Source organism: Euprymna scolopes, chromosome 1 (genome assembly GCF_053919585.1).
Source record: "Euprymna scolopes isolate OS-2025 chromosome 1, ASM5391958v1, whole genome shotgun sequence".
NCBI classification, from domain to species: Eukaryota; Metazoa; Mollusca; class Cephalopoda; order Sepiida; family Sepiolidae; genus Euprymna; species Euprymna scolopes.
The window spans coordinates 89,898,386-89,916,842 of record NC_136482.1 but is presented as its reverse complement, the minus strand read 5'-3'; the positions used below and the strand labels follow the sequence as shown (position 1 = coordinate 89,916,842).

General features: G+C 34.3%; 1 protein-coding gene across 5 annotated transcripts in view; it reads right to left on the bottom strand.

Moving 5' to 3' along the window:
* Positions 1-18,457, bottom strand: part of LOC145245888 (uncharacterized protein C20orf96-like) — a 2,261,276-nt gene that overhangs the window by 2,172,785 nt on the left and 70,034 nt on the right. Inside the window, exon 1 of one of the 5 annotated variants that reach the window (XM_080108060.1) lies at positions 5,029-5,160. The exons of the other annotated variants lie outside the window; for them this stretch is intronic. The gene's annotated coding sequence lies outside the window, so the exon portion shown is untranslated. Of the gene's footprint in view, positions 1-5,028; positions 5,161-18,457 lie in introns of those variants that run through there. 5 annotated transcript variants of the gene reach the window in all.

Sequence of the window (18,457 nt, the reverse complement as noted above, 5' to 3'; positions counted from 1 at the left end):
TTGCATCAGCAGTGAGATATCTACTGGATCGACAAAAGGATCCTACCATTTTTCCAGCGACCTTGGCAACAGGAATAATGGCCAAACCCAGAAGTTTGTCAAAACATGAAGCCTCCCCAAGACGGGAGCTATTCATTTCAATTGATGCCAGATAGGGATCAGAGCGTTAATGATGTAAAGATAGAAGCTTGGTTTTAGATGCATTAAAAGTAACCAGCCACCTCTTACCCCATTGTACCACGTGCTCAAGATCAGAAGAAAGAGAATCAGAGAGAACTTGGTCATTTATGGCCTTTGATGTGTCGTCAGCATAAATATCTCATTTATAATGTTATTGTCCTTATACAATGATTTTGCTGATATTAATTAAAGTGGTTAAATAAAAACGGATAAATGGCTGAAACTTTTAAAATATCTGTTGCTTTATTTCCAATTGAGATAATTTAAATTAAATATGATAAAGGATATACTGACGAGTCCAGAAAAGTTTATAGAGGAGACAGGAAGACGGTTTGCTTGCTGTTGTTTCTCTCCCTATCTCTTTCTCTCTCTTTATCTATCTATCTATCTATCTCGTTAGCGACTCCACATTTTGATTTTTATCATTTTCAAATTCAATGCTTGTTTTCATTCTTTGCATTTGTATTTAAATATGTATTTGTGGCCGTTGCGAAATTTTAATTCAAAATGAGTGTTCTTCTTCTAAACACACAAATTTAGCCCAGGCGAATTGATTTCTTCTTTCTTTTCACTTGATTAATGCTCACATTTTAAACCAAAACGTTTATATTTATATATTTATATGAATAAATGCAAAATCTTCCTCCTTTCTATACAAGAAACTTATGAAATGTTTATCATTTAAAATGTTTGTTTCACATATTTCAAATAGTCAACTTAGCTACAATGCACCTAAAATTAACAATCTACGTACTTCTATAACCCCGAGAATGTTTATTATCTTTCTTTCTTGTTTGTAGCTGTATACACTTCATTGAGGTGTGGGGGGAGGGTCAAAACAAGCAAATAAACAAAAAAAATACTTTCTAATTCCTATGTTATTTATTTTTAATTTTCTATTTTTAAATATTTATATATGTGCATTTCTTCCGTGCGAAAATATATTTTACAAGAAAGTTGTTTTTCTACAAAAGAGTTTAATGCTGCATTTTCAGTTTTGTAATTTTTTGTATATATTTGTAAGTTTTTTTAGATGTATTTACATTTATGGAAAAAAGTCTATGTCTACTCATAGAAATAATACTGCATTTAAAAAAAACCCACATTTAATAAATAAATAAATTGTTATGACGATATTTAAACATAATTAACATTACTAAGTTCTTAATTTGATAGCCTAACATCTATTTATTATCGTAAAGCTAAGTGAATCAAATTTGATTTACTCAGCTTTAGTATAATAATAATAGACGTTAGGTTTCATTAAGGGTTTTATTATATATTTTAAACAGCCTGGGTTCCCGGCGTTGCCCGAGTGTTTGGAGGTGTGTGTGTGTGTGTGTTGTAAGGTTAGCTGCACGTGTAATTATGAGGTAAGGGTTGCTCTTGAATCGGCATTACTTGAGTCCAGTGGCAAGGAGAGTGCTAGATAACTGGAAACAATGGCGAGATAAGCAGAGAACACATACAGCACCTGGAATTCCTAAACGTCACCCATTTTAGTAATGACAAGTCTCAACGTTGCTTACGTCAATGATCTAACGGGAACCAGTGTGTCAACGTGAATTACGCCGTATAATTAGCAGTAATTCCAATTATAGTGTTGAAAAAGCTTCAACCAGAACTTGCCCCCATACTTACAAAACTGTTTAAGCGTTGTCTTAAGGAGAAGTGCTTTCCAACACCCTGGAAAACCTCGTCAGTATGCCCTGTATTTAAGAATTCAGGTGACAGGTGATCTCCCTCTCGGTACAGACCAATAAGTTTCCTGTGTGTCATGAGTAAGTTGCTGGAATCCATATTAAATAAAGAAGTAGTCAACCACCTCAGCAGAATAACCTTCTTAGTGACATACAATATGGTGTCCGTTCTGCTAGATGTACAGCAGATGTTCTAACGGTTATATGTCATAGGATTAGTGAATCTCTCAACAAAGGCTCCCTTTCTAGAGTAATTGCTCTTGACATAACAAAGGCCTTCGATAAAGTATGGCATAAAGGTCTACTTCACAAGATTTACCGCTATGCTAACATCGCAAGTGAATTTGAAAAATTTTATCACCTCACAAGCAGAAAGGACCAGCCTATAAAATCAACTGTAGATTCTTTCATAAGATAGGGGCACGTTCGAAATGAATGTTGCTTTTTAGAGTACAACTGAGCCATGATACGTGACTTCTGCATGTTTAACTTTAATTCAAGTAATTATGTAAAAATAATTTCATGAAATCAACAGTTCTTTGATAAGACAAGGGCTCATTCGAAATGAATGTTTATGTTTAGAGCACAATTGAATCATGATACTTGATTTTTGCATTTTAAACATTAAGTGAAGCCATTGTTTATATTTAATGCTATAAAATCAACAGTAGATTCTCTACAGTGCAATGTCGATTACAATTATTGTGGACTAATTCACTGCAGAGAAGCATATGAAGCTGTCTAGCGGTACAGTGTTGGAGGGGGTTCCTAACTAGAGTAGGTAATCAATCGATTTGACTAAAATATAAACAATTTCACCGATATCGATGACAATAAAAGTATGGTAGGGTTGAACATTTGTTGATCCTTATTCACTCCCGGACAACATCGGGTTTCTTGCCAATATAAATGTATTATAATTTGGATCTCCCCCGTTAATATAAATCTAATATAATTTTAAAACCTAATAATTTGTATTTAAATTTTCTTCCTTGATAATTAATGAACATTTTAAAAAAGGTTTTCGTAATTTATCTTTTTTGTTATTAAACCATTTTAATTAATTACTGTTAATATCAACGGAACTATTGAAAAAAATAATCAAATTACAAACGTGTAACAATAAACATTAATTTATATGAACTGTTTAAATAATAGTTATGCAGATTAAGCAGAAAGATAGGGTTGCTTGGATCTTTATTCTCTACTGAATATATTGTATTTCAAAAAACTACGTATTCTTGATTTAAGTAACAGTGAGCGCTTTTAATGTTAATATAGGTGTTGGATTGCCGAGATCTCTCTCTCTCTCTCTCTCCTCTCCCTCTCCCTCTTTCTCAATGTGCGTGTGTCTTGTATATATACGTGTCTATTTCTTACATGTGTCAATGTAAATTACATAGGCTCATGCATCGTCTAGTGGTGTATATAACAGTGTCTTTGATATTTAATGAATGCATATATGCAAAGTATAAAAATATTCATTGTGTCCTGCATATATATAAAATGTTCATTATGGGTGCAGGCGCTTTTTCACAAATACACATAGTAAACAAATGTGATACATAAACTTTTACAGACAGCTTTTCTTATAAGCAAACGGATAGCATACGTGTCTGTTTGTCTCAGACCAAAAGGGACATACCTTCTTATTTTTCCAAACGCTGAAAGAACGCCATAACAACGAATCATACTGCATATGATTTTTATCCGTCTTAATATTCCTTTCTTGGGGTTTGGCACACGGTCTCTTTCTACATTTTCACAGGATCCACACCTTATGCTTCAAATGGTCTAATCAACGTCTCCGCTTGCTAACGCGTTTCCTACCTGCATGATCTCTACTGAGTATCTGCCTATTACGTCAGCAAAACCTCAACTACTTGTTCAAGAACACAAACAGGTGACCTCTCACATAAGCCAAAATTTGTTTACTTTTAACAAAATTCCACAACTACTCCGAAAATTCCTAAATTGACTTTGTTTATTTATTTCTGAGTTAAATTTCTGACTAAACATTTCAAGCTTTAAATCCACATTTTTCAAAATCTAATTGTCTTATTTTCCTAATGATAATAATCGACCAGGTTACTTGGCGTTGCCTCGGCAGGCTAATATATTACTACATAGGTGTGATGAATAAAAAAAAGAGCTTTAAATTCGGTAAATGTTCGATTTTCTGCTAAAGAGCTCTCACTTGGTCGTCGTTGGTGGTTCATGCAAGATAATGACCCAAAGCATTCGGCTAAACTGACTAAGAAATGGCTTGAGGACAATCATATTAATGTTTTGGAGTGGCCATCACAAAGCCCAGACCTTAATCCAATTGAAAATTTATGGAGAACATTAAAATTGAGGGTAATGCAAAGGAAGCCTAAAAATCTTATTCAATTGGAGGATTATTGTCAGGAAGAGTGGGCTAAAATTACTACTGAAGAGTGCAACAACTTGGTTGTAAACTATGAAAAGCGAGTGAGGAAGGTAATCAAGGCCAAAGGCTATACAATTGATTATTAAATAAATCGTGCCAATAATTTTGAACAAGGGTTTTTTGCAATTATGTTTGTTGTTCCTTTGTTATTTATTTTTTCTAAAATCCGATTGCTGCATCGGAAAGGCCAGTTAAAAATACATAATATACTTTGTTATTTTCTTTAATTTAATCCCTTTTTTAGAATTTATTAGACAAAATTTAACTTTTATTTTACCGTGCCAATAAATATGATCATCAGTGTATATATATATATATATATATATATATATATATATATATATATATATATATATATATATATATATGTTACATAGGGGGGTTTCATTGAGAGAGTTTTATTATATAGCTTGTTGTATCTTAGAGAGAGTGTTTATGAGGAATGTTGACGTACTCAAAGAGAGAGAGAGAGAGAGAGAGAGAGAGAGAGAGAGAGAGAGAGAGAGAGAGAAGTTGTATAAGTTGTTGTACGAGAGACTTTGAGAGATTGTTCATGTTATGATTCTTATATATTAAAATGTTCTTTCTTAATTGAGTTGAAGAAGAAGGAGAAACTCTTTGAGTGAGGACATATTGTTCAGACAGTTCGGACATTATGATGTTGACATGATGATGTAAATACATATAACACAAATATATAATACAATTGGACTTTACCTTTGTATAAGAAACATAAGACACAAGACGAGCTTTACAAAAACACTTGATGGTTTATTCTTCACGACCGGCCGCTCCATCACCAAGAATTCAAAGTCTCACATTTTTCCTTGAAGAGGCGTCTCGCTCCCAGACGACGTGCCTGTCTCTGAGTTTTCTCACTGACTGATCTAACTCTAAAGTTTTTCTCTCCCTCGAACTTTCTATTTTCCGTGACGTCATACACATGTTAAAACATGTGCATTCTTTCACGTTTCCTGGACATACGTGTCCAAATTTTCCTATTTATACAAAAGGAATTTTAACCTATATTCAATATGTTAAAACATTATCTTCTAAGCTGTATTCTTTCAATTTAAAATTTCATAATAAACTTGACAGCTCACATTCTTTTCTTGAAATATTTATCGATTTCTAAACAAATGTTTTGTTTTACGTTTTTAAATTCTCACACGTAATCTATTTCTAAACCAAGATTACGAGGTTCGAATTTCGCCTATGCCATATATATATATAGTAAGTTATAAAATGTATATGGATGAAACGCGGAATATTCAGTGTAGCTTAATCGCCATATACATTTTATAACTGACTAACTAGCTCTACCTACGTATTGAGCACTTTTGAAGTAAATACTTAAAGTTTACGCATTAATTTATACTTTTGTATATTAATTTTATGTGAGTCAATTAAGTAGTTATATATATATATATATATATATATATATATATATATATATATATATATATATATATATATATATATATATATAGTAGACAGATTTTTTCAGAGCACTCATCGCGGAGCTTGTCAAAGAAAGAAACAAAAACTGCTAAATACAACTTATGTATTAACAAGAGAGCAAGATGGGCAATAAGTTAAATATCTCTCCCTAATACAAGTGGAAATATCCTATTGGGAAAAGGGAGGTGAGATTAATTATTGAAGATCCAGATTTTTTTTCATCAACCACACTTTCAGACTTATGTTCGATCATTTGTTTTTCTTTTTGGTCAATATGTTGGTCAGTCACACTTCAGTTTGCATTTTCGTTGCAAAACTTACAGACTGAGAGAACTCATCAAAAGAATGCATATTCACGATTTTTTCTTCTATATCCATCTGCTGTTCTTGGAATTATATTGTTTTGTTGTATATCAGTGGTTAAGCAGATATAGATGCAGGCTGATTGCGTAGGCGTGCAAAGTTCGAAATCCAGTCGATTCCATAGCACCCTTTTACTTATAAATGTTGGCATCTTTCAAGTAATCCATCCTGTAAATAGCTGATTCCAGAAAGAAACTTGTTTGAACTTATTCATTCCCTGTTGGCTGACGTATGGTTCTGGACAGTTCTACGTGGTCCACCCTTTTAGACTTTTGCCTTTCCACCCTTGGAGTTTATTGCTAATCGCCTGAGGCGCCCCTTTCAGAGAATGCCGGTAGGGCTGCCCAAGCATCTTTTTTGCAGACCAGAGCGCTCTTCCTCTAGTGTACTAGCTTTTCAAATCCTACTTTTCCGACCCTTATGTCACATCTTACCTCTGTGAGAGGGAGGGAGATGAACATCAAGTACATTCCACACCACTACTTACAAATATGGCTGTTGACATCCTATGCATGATCCATCCTGCATCCAGTAAGAATCGGGAAACTCATACCAATAATAGAATCAAGCCATTTAAAATGGTTGCATAGTGCTAATTCATACAATTTTAATTTTTATCTTCTTTTGTTGTAAGACACCTAGACATCTTGCAAGTCATTGCTGCCAGAAAGGAACCATTCAACTGACGGTTATGTTAGCAGTTAAGGATTACATTGGTTTAGTGGTCTCAGAGTTACAATTGTCTCACTGCGTTTCGGTAGATCTGCCCATTGAACGTTTTTATTATTCATTCACAGTATTCTTTTACTAATGAGTCACCATTTATCAAGGCTAAGAGCTACTCAGGGATAAGGGTTAATAAGATGAATAAATTGTCCCTTGAATGAGAGAATTGAAAACGATGATTGGAATAAAAATTCGTTTATGAAGACGTGTTGTCCTTTAGCCCTCATATTTCATGAGCAATGACAAAGGAGAATAATTGTTATTTACAGGGTAGTTTTGACCTTGAAATGGTATTTATTTTTAACATTTTACATCAAGTGGCTTAATGTCTTGTCTGGAACGACTTCCATAAAAAAAGCATGTGTTCACATTGGATTTGAAAACGACTGTGTTCTAGCTTGCAGGGAAGAAGTCCATCGTAACATGTTCCGCATATGGAGCATTTTTGGGGGAAAAATGTTTATGGAAGTTCTGTTTACTGTCTGGAGCAAGAAAGAAGAAAGGAAAATTCTTTGCAATTGTGATAAATGACGAGTTCTTACTGTGAATGTCCGACAAGGAGAAATCAGAGATTGAAGCTCAGTCGAGAACCTTCCAATTATGTTTTTCTCATATTTACACATGCTTGTTATCGATTATTTGTATATTGAGTGAGGTTTTTTTTACATATTCAGATAAAAGCCTTATTTTGATGTTATTTTTGTATGTGTCTATGTTTACATACTTATATATAAAGGATTCACTTTGAAACTATTTAACTTCTCATTACAAATTTGAGAACAGCTGCAAATTTCAAAGGTGGACAATGTTCGCTATATTTAATTTACTTGCATGCAAATAGAAAAAAAAAACAGTGGGTAAAAGCCTTCCATGAAAAATTAGATACCTCCAATATATTAAATATAAATTAATAAATATTCTCTAAATTTCAAGTCTCTTTTGAGTATTTTAAACGATTTCATGGGCACAATTAAGGAACAACCTCTCCTTTGAATATTCAAATATTTCAGATTTGCATTAAAGTTAATCCATATTCATTAGATACCAATTAAGTAATATTCACTTCTAAGGAGAAAAAAAAACCTGGACTGGATTCTTGGCAGTATTCAAACATTTTCATCTCCGACCCGTTCAGGCCGATTCGCCATAACTCAACTGCCGACACCTTCACTATCGGCCTTATATTCCCTCATTCCAGTGTGTAGCCTCATTGATATGCAAATTAAGACGCATTTGAACCTGATCATTTGTCGCTTTTTCGTATCCTATCGGTCGGGTCTTGAGTTCTGAGCATCACACATGCTACGCTTGGTAGCCTGTCTCCGTGACTGCAGTCACACTACAATTTTCCTTACATCCCTAAATTTCAATTACCTAATAAGACCCTTTAAACTTAATCTAAAAGTTTATATTTTCTAAAATCAAAATCATTTAATGGATTTTGATGTAAACTGTCTAAATGGTACTAGACCAGTGACGCGCAGAGAACTTTTTCAGGGCAGATGCTCATGTAAAAACAAAAACAAACAAAAAAACGTTGTCTCGTTGGAGTACAGACACATTCCTTTGAAAAGGAGACTTTTAAAACAGGACTAAAAGAGGCGGGTGCTTGGGCACCCCTAGCACCCCCCCCCCACCTCTGCACGTCTTTGTACTAGACATAAGGTTTAGTATTATCATATCTTGATTTTAATCATCATACAGAGACAGAAAATGGTGTAAAACTTGGACGGATATTCTTTTAGTATTCTTTTAAATAAATGTAGGCGTTAAGAGCATTGGTCGAAACATTATTGAAAAATTAATAAATATGCGAAAGAAAATCTACGCAAATAATGATAACTCCTTATTCCACTCAAATCAGAGAAAAGATTTCTTAAGGATATTACAAATCGATAAACCCTCAAAACAACTACATTCATTTTGTGTGGATATCTAATATATTTTCATTTCTATCTAATTTAATTACATATGTTTTTGCGTGTTTTTAATTTCTTTGTCTAAGATTAATTGATTATCGTCCATAATAATTAAAATCTCCAATTTTTTTTTTATCTGATATTGCAAGAGATTTTCAGGTGTTAAAATTCTCATTCATTTAAAGTTGAGATATAAGATGATGCAAGTTTTAAGTATATGTAAATTTTAAAATTATAAAAACATTTTAAACAAACCAGTGAAAAACTTTTAGTCTTGATAGTGGAGTGATATCAAATATTTATGATAATCATGATGATAAATAAATAATGTTGTTATTAGTGTTGGGACGATTAATCGGAATTGGAAAAATCGGAACTTCTTGGGATATCAGAATCGGTATCAGAATCAGAAAAATTCGAGCCTATTTTCTGATGCCAAAACCGATTCCTTAAATTATCTTTTTTATTTGATTTTGGTTTAAAAACATCTTCCACCGCTTGTAGTAATAATAAAATAATAAATATTTCATGATTTTAACTTCCAGTAAGACTAAAAGCTCTAGATCACCCCATCACAAGTGTGTTTTTACATTTGAGAAAATATATGTACGTTTACCATGTATATTTTATGGTAGTCAGGAAAAAATAACGATTTATGGTTAAATATTTAGAGATTTATAAAGAATCGGAATCGAAATCAGGAATTAATACAGAATCGGTAATTGTATCAGAATCGGGAGAAATATCGGAATCGTCCCATCGCTAGTTGTTATGGAAGCCCATGCTCGGTCTGATAGTAGATTGTGAATTTGGAAAGAGAGAGAATAGCCTCGTGTGTAATTGTAAAAGTAGATAAGCTGTGGTTAGGCATATATGTTTATTTGTTTGTTAAACGAGCATATTGACCTTCTTTGGGTCATTTAATGCTGTATAAAAAATATAAATTTTTATATGATTTTGGGGTTGATTTTCGCTGGATATATTCGAGTAAAGTTTTGGTATAGTTTATTATTTAATTGCATTTATATTTAATGGTAAAAATTTGCACTTAGGAAGTTTAGAATGTTAGGCATATATATATATATATATATATATATAATAAAAAAAAATATCATTGTAATAGTTCGGTTCTTATTGTTGAGCACTTTAAAGTTGAAATAGAAAGTTGGTCACCTAAGCTCATTTGCATAGATCATGGTGTTATAATCATTAGATCTCTGCCCGGATGTTCCGACATTCAAAAAAATAAATGTTAAAATTTCAACCAGATTTCTCTGGGTTGAGATTGGTCATGGGGTATGTTCCTTGCTAATGAAGGCAGAGATGGCTTTGTGGCTGGGTTCGACTCTCCTGACCGGTAGTAATCGTGTCACCCTATACTGATAATTCCCGAAAGGATGAAACAATAGTGTCTGTAGGTATTAAAAAAATTATCATTGTAATATATATATATACATAACTGACATTGTCTGTTTGTCCGTTAGAGGAAGAATTTCTATGAAACTCCTCTGTCAACTCTTGGTCTACAGATTTGAAACTTGATATATATATATTATAACAGTTTTTATTTTGACTCCTGAGCATCTATTTTTAGCAGCTAAAAATCAAATCGAAATTATTCCATATATATATATATATATATATATATATATATATATATATATAGGGGATTTGGATCAGTGGAATAATTTCGATTTGATTTTTAGCTGCTAAAAATAGATGCTCAGGAGTCAAAATAAAAACTGTTATAACTAGGCAGGCATAAATCGACTAAATATGCTATTTCTATGTAATAAACATTTATATCTACAATAAAATTATTTAAAAACAAATTTTTATATGTATATAGACTTAGATCAGGCGGTAATGAATAAGACTAAAGAGCTACATGTTTTGGTTTCGTTTATAGCTGATGGAAACGAAGTCATACATAAATTTTTTAGCTTTGAGATCTACTATATATTAGGTGCAATATATAATCAATAGTGAATCAGCTCTATGATAATAAATACAAAATCCGCATAAATTAAAATTTCATATTTAAGCATATTTCATGCCGAGCGGCCTGCTACTATATATATGAAAGTTACCTTGTCTGTGTGTAAAACAGCCTCTACCAAACTACTCTGTCAATTTTTTGTCTACAGACTTGAAAACTGATTTAGAGGATTCTGGCTAGTGGAACAAATTCGATTTGGTTTTTAACCGGTAAAAATATCTACTAAGAGGCCAAAATTGAAAAAATTGGCACTTGGCCAAGCTTAAGTTGACTAAATGCGTATTTTCTAGGCATGCAAAAATATAGATTCATAACTACATTAATTTTTAATGTTTTGATATGCACATCTGAGCTCAGATGTAAAACTCATATGTTATAAGCACTGTTTATATATTATATATTTTTTTTTTTACTCACCTTCACTCCAAACAAGGTATATTGCCACTTGGACATAAGAAGCTACTAATTAGGACCATGCCTTAGAAAGATTAAGATGTTGGTTTACTTTACATTTGCATATCAGTACAGTTAGGAAAGCAGGAAGCAGATAGCAGGAAGAGAATTCCAAAGTCTAGTCATTCTAGGGAAGAAGCTATTAGAGTAGAAAACTTTCTGGCATTTAGGGACATTAGCAGTGAAGGGGTGTAATTTTGCTGCTAAGCGGGATATGTACATCGAGGGGGCACAACTGCAATGAGTTGATTAGAGCACATTCTAGTAGTAAAATTGTAAAACAGGGACAGGGGTTGGAGTCTAGTTGACAATGTAAGACCTATTGGATTGGAAACTCTTTTTTAGACCCTATCAATAAGAGAGACTAGTGGTAGATGCACCAGCCCAAATGTGGCAACAATACTCCATGCATGGACGAATGGTGTGAGTAGTTTTCTAGCCCAATAGAGGGAGCCCACTATAATAGAAATCAATCTCACAAACGACCTCGTATTTGTTTAGTCTATAAAATGACAGCAGAAAATGTAGAAAAAAAAGACAAGCATAATTTTGTAGGTCGCTCATTGGTGAATGTATGCCATTAATTTGCATATGCACACAATTGGTAACTGTTAAATGGGATGAATTTTGAAGCAGGGGTTGAGTGGAGTTTTTTGTTGAACAGCTTAGAATGAGAACAAACGGTGGAAGACAATATCGAATACATGGAGATTTGTTTCGAGTTGAAAGAAAGGAAAAAAGACTTTCGTGCGTTGTATCGACAAGAGGACGGTTTGACACTGTCAGTTTTTTTGTTTTTTTTTTCCTTTTGCATTTTATAAGTTATTCTCAGCGTCTTTATTTTATTTTATTTTCGAGTGACTTTTATAAGCGGTGGCATAAAAAAATGGACATATTCGACATTCGTTTAATACCGGAATTTGGGTCGTCTGTTGTCGAATGGGTTGAGAAGGCTGAGCGTATTTGCAAATTGTGCAAAATAAAGGAGCCAGCAACAGTCATTCCATTGAGGTTAACCGGAGAGGCTTATGCAGTGTACCAGCAACTCGGAGATGAACCTTATTAGGAAGAAATTAAGCAGAGCTTATATACAGCATTTAGGATAGAACCTTTTGTTGCATGGCAACAGTTCACTATCTGACGACTACAGCTCAATGAAACGGTGAACATTTACTTAGCACGGCTTGGTGGTGTCAACGACAAAATGTTAAGCTGTGCCTTTTTGGTGGGCTTACCTGAGGATGTCAGTAGACTTTTGTGAGCGTCGTCACGTATTGCCAGATTAACAATGGACGAGTTATTGACCTGGATGCAAAACATCCTTAAGGAACCAGAACCAATTACAACAGCAGCCGGCACTAGTCGTGCAGCATCTAAACCCTATGGAGACAATGTGGATTCTCTCCCAACTTACGCTAAGCATGAGAGCCCTATCCACAGAATACTACGATGTTATTGCTGCAATAAGTTATGTCATATATCTCACAACTGTTCGGGAAACAAAGTCGGGAACAAGGTACTGTCGCCACCCTTGCCCTTTGCGAAGCAATGAACACAGTATTGCCTGTGTCAGTGTCAAAAATGTTCAGCACTTGTAGACACGGGATGTTCCAGGTCTATAGTTAGCACAAATCGCTGTCGGACGTGGAGAAAGCAACACGTGGAGATCATGACCATTAATGACTTATCCCAAACATGTGGTATAGGGACTGTCACAATCTGTACTAAGAAAGGTGACACAGCTGAAGTTGACGCCTTGGTGATGCAGGAAAAGCCCCTTGGATATGACATTTCTTGGAATTGACGCAATAAGAGCTCTAGGAGGCTCAGGATTACAGCAGCCAGAGGTATAATACTTGGTAGAGGGAAAGAAGTATGTTCAGCTATTTCTATTGAGGAAAAGGACTTCTCTGCTACGTTTGAAAGGGCCTGGACTGCGAGGTGGAAATGAACTATGATTGAATCACCAGATCTGTTATGCAATACCATTCCAGAGTATGCAGTTTCTACCAAGAAGCGGGCTGCATATGAAGAAGAAATTCGGCTGTGGATTGATAATGGTTGATTAATACCATACTCAGAAGAACGTCTAGGACCACCCAAAGGATTATTTCCACTCATGGCTATTGAACAACCGACTAAAAACAAAATTCGACCCGTGATGGATTACACTGTGCAACACTAAAAAAAGTACAGGATATCTGCAGCAATTTTTGTATACCTAGTAACGTGGAAATTTTATTTCTGGCTTTCTTTTTGTTGAATTAGGTATAATTTGTGCAAAATTGCCACAGTCGTAAATTTCAGTAAAAACGTCAAAAATGGGTTACTGACGACTTTGCAGTCACATATTATGTGTATTAAATTATAAATCTTAAGAGAAAAACACAGTTTAATATACACATATTATGTACATTATTTGTTAAATCATTTATTTGAATCATTTATTTGCTAAAGCCAGCCGAAATGAGCTATTTTTCCAGATTTAAGAGAGCTAGATGACAGAGCAGGCTTGGTTAGCATAATATTTTCTAGACCAAGGGCTAATTTTTTCAAAAGTAAAAACATAATGCTGTACGCAAGCACTGGCCTGCTAGAGATGAAATTGAGCAAGGAAAACATAACATCAAACACAAACCACTTCTGCAAAGTAATAGAATCCATTTACCACCTTTGCATATTAAAATCGGTTTGTTCAAGCAGTTTGTGAAAGCACTAGACAAGCATTCCTTGGCATTTGCATATCTTGCAGAAAAGTTTCCTTCATTAAGTCGAGCTAAAATAAAAGAAGGTATCTTCATAGGTCCCCAAATTCGAAAAATTGTTCTTGATGAAACTTTTAACACATCTCACGAGAAAAGAAAAATGTGCCTTTGAGTCATTCAAGAAAGTTTGTGATAACTTCCTGGGAAAACATCGTTCAGAAGACTATGTGCAAGCTGTGAATGATCTATTGCATCATTTTCATGATATGGGATGTAACATGTCTCTAAAAGTTCATGTGCTCCACTCTCATTTGGATTTTTTGCTAAGAATCATGGCCATGTGAGTGATGAACATGGCGAAAGGTTCCATCAAGATATTTCTTTAATAGAAAAACGTTTTAAAGGAAAATGGAACACTGGTATATTGGCAGACTACTGCTGGAATTTAAAAAAGGATGATGACACTCTACACAAGAGAGTTAAGAGGACAAATGTTGTTTAAACTGGTGAATTCAAAATAATTAATAATAAAGTACATGAAAATGGTACCTAATCCAGAGAAATAGATGTCAGATTTGGAATCAGCATACTTTTCTAACACCGAAACAGGTCTTATATGTCTTGTACTTTTTTTTCAATTCAAATTTGTTGCACAGTGTTATCAAGAATTGAATCAGTATGTTGATGCTTTTACGAGGAATGCAGATGTGTGCTCTGCTAAACTACGAGAGTGGCGTCAGAAAGGGAGTAATGTAGCAATGCTGGATTTGAAGAGAGCCTACCTACAGATATGGGTTCATGAGTCACTGTGGTTATCTCAGAGACCGATAATCAAGGATAAACGTGCTTAAGTTTTGGCCTAAATGTAGCACCCTTAATAAAGACAGCTATCATTAAAACTGTTTTGATGCAAGATGAGATCACAATTAAAGCTACTTCAGCTTACATTGGTGACATCTATGTTAATGGAGACATAATGTCTACAGATGCGGCTCAAATGAAACTGGAATCTTTCAGTTTAATAAGCAAGGACCCTAAGTGCTCAAAGGATGAAGCACTCGTGTTGGGCCTTCAGGTCCGGGAGGAATGCAATAGTTTATGATGGAAATGAGGGAGTCTGATTCCAAATGTACCTCATGTGTTAATGCGGTGCATCATGTTTTCTATTTGCAGTAAATTAGTAGGATATTTATCTGTCTGTGGATGGCTCCAAGTGGCAACAGGAATACTAAAAAGATTAGCTGCTGCAGTCACAAAAGCATAGTCGATGACGATTCTCTCCAGGAAACGATGGCTGAAACGTTGACTAAAGTATGTAGAAACGACCCTGCCCGGGGAGAGTGGCATGTATGAGGGAATAGACTATAGAGAAGCTATAAATAGAGCGTCCAGCTGCATCTGTGCAACCTGAGAAACTAAGCTAATTTTTATGGAGAACATCAGCGTTATTATGTAAGGAGAGTGCTGCATCTATACTATCAGACATGATTGATTAGGGTACTGGCTTGACTTGAGGGAGAACAGTGGAGAAAATATAAGTAACTGATGCAGTGATGAAAGGCTAGTCAAAAACACATAAAGGCCTGGTCATCCGATTCCAAACGTTGTTTTCTAGTTAAAGAGAGAGTGCTTCAAATATAGACTCCAAGCCTGTGTGTATATCTATCCAAATCCTTATGGCAGAGTGGCAGGTATCTTGTTATGTTAAAGTAGTTAGAGAGGAGTGTAGGTCTGTTTCACTTAATGCTAAGATAACCGAGGAGTTTACTAATACGTTTAAGTTATGTCTAACCCCACGGATATTTGTGAATGCAGGCCTCAAGGGAGGAGATGAATTGGTTTTGTTTGGGTGTTGTCTGGTTTGATCGTGGTATTTGTTGATGTTGTCATTTCATTACGTTTTTGTTTAATTTCAGGTTGGGTAGAGAGTGTTGGGCTACGTGGGCCAGTTTTTATGCCAAGTATACACACAAAATAGGTACATTAACCGAATCCTTCCTAGGAAGTTGTGGCCTTGTGAAAGCCCACTAGAGATAATAGCAGGGTCCCTTTCCATGCACGACATGGCACTACAGCTATCCCAATATTATACAACTGATGATAGCGCAGTCACTCTAAGCACTACCAAAGAGTTAGAGCTCCTATACTGTCAGTCAGAAACAGCAGCCAGACAAACTGTCAAACAGGTACCCTTAACTTCCCAGACAAGACCAGCCTAGACCAGTTGAAGGAGCACAAGTTGCATGCAAATAAACCCAATTTACTCAGTTTGTGAGAGAAAGAAAAAAGTAGTAGGGGAACGGCGTTTAATGTTTTAGTCAGGAAACAAGGCCAAGCACATGGTGGCTCTAGTGGGTCTCTGGTATTGTACCTTCACACCTGGCCAATAGACAAAGAAGGAGGGTGAAAGCCAGCAATAGGCGGAACCTATCTACTCCTTAAGCAATTTAGGTTTGCAAACCAGAGAATTAGTTTGAGTTACCAGCTCTAGGAAAATTATCGACCATGACTGAGGAGGCCTCCCTTCCCCAGTTGTAGTATCAGAGTTTTCTTTCTACTAGATTGATGACCTGACAAGATCTAGGGGTCCATTACTCAAAGAGGGGTTCTCATGCGCATGGTTTCTACATCTGGTATGTCTGCTCCCCAACATCGATGAGAATATCAAGCATCCAACTTAAGTAAGGTTTTTCTCTATTCTAAATAAATACTTATAGAGACTGATTTCCCATTAAGAAGAAACCGTGTATGTATTAAGTATGGTGAAAAAACAAAAGAAAAAAAAAACAATCTGTTTTAGTAATTAATTTATTTTTAAAATAAGTGAATAAAATATTATTATATACCTGGATATGTAAGAAATACAAAGCAATGAAATAAAAAAATGATGAGGTTAGATTTATATATAGGTTACACACAGCACGGAATAGATAAGTGTACTTAGCTTGTTGTCCTGCAAGCGACTAGGAAAGAAGGGGCTACCTAACAAACCAGTGTCTCCAAGTGGAATGAATTTTGAACGCCAAGATAAGTATCTATTTCAGAGTAGTAATAAAATAAAGGGCCGAGTGCGTTCTTTTCTGGAGTTTTTTTTTTTTTTTTTTTTTTTTTTTTGCTTTTGTATTTAATTGGAACGATAATTTTCGATTTTTTTCTCAAATTAATTTCAAACATACAAACTCATTTTCCAAAAGTAATTAATGCTAGAAAAGCAGTTATACATTTTCCAATTTCTCTACTGTATATATATATATTAGCGGGAGGGGTGCTTTCCGGGTGTAAAATACGCTTAAATATGATATTCTAATCTGTCCAGATTTTGTATATATTATTATAGAGTCGTGATGTCAAGAATAATAAAAAAAAGTATTTAGGTATCATCAGCTAGAATCGAAACTGAAACTGTAGCATTCAAAGCTGGTGACGTTACCACTGCATATAGACCGATTAAAAATTAAAAATAAACTAAGATGAATGTACAAAATGTTTAGCGATTTTGTCAAGTTTGACCCATTTTTGATCCTTTAAAAACAATTATAACCAGCTAAAGACCGTAAAAGAACGGCCATAAAAAAATCCAATCATTTGAGGTCCCTGCGCTGTTCTGCGATTTTTAGTTTTGGGAGAGATAGAGTTTGAAAATATAAAGACTGACAGATTGACAGGCATATAGCCGTTTATATATTAGACTAACAAGTTTGACTCGGGAGATGAAAATCTGAAAAACAAAGAGTTTTGAGCAAGTAGATAGCACGGAATATAGAAAAAAAGAAGAAAAAAAAAAGAAAAGAGAAAGATTAGTAATGTTTACCAGTTTAGGAATTGAGTTTTAAGCAGGATAGTAGTAGTAGTAGTAGTAGTAGTAGTTACTACTACTACTACTAATAATAATAATAATTATTATTATTATTATTATTATTTTTTTTATTTTATTTATTTTTTTTTTTTTACCAGTTTGTCACATTAAAGGGTCGATGGGCAGATAGGCAGAAAAGGTAGGTTTGCTTATCAGACTAGTTCATATTGAAAGTTTAAACCTAAAATATGAACTATATATTTGTTTTAGAAAACCATAATTTTTAACAGACTATTATATTATTTATACTTTTTATATCAACAATATTTTGGAGGAAAATTCTATTATCAACTTATGACAAAATGTTAATGTCAGGTTTTCTCTTGTTCATATCTTTTCTTACGTATATTCGGTTAGTATTCCGTGCTGTCAGAAGAAAGGAACAAAAATATTTTGTCTTAACTTGATATTATAGTTTTCTGCCGAAATATTGATGTTAAATATATAATGCTTTCTAAATTAAATATTACTGCTGCTGTTACGTTTACACATGCTCAAAATTAAACATTCATAGCTCAAAGTCACTTAATTGTTTACCTTTCGTATATATCTAATGGTAGCTCAGATGGTAAAAACGCTGGAGAGATAAATAACGACTAAGACTGGAGCGCTAAATGTTTTGGTTTTCATTCTAGCGGACGGTACCCAAGTCATATCTTTTTAT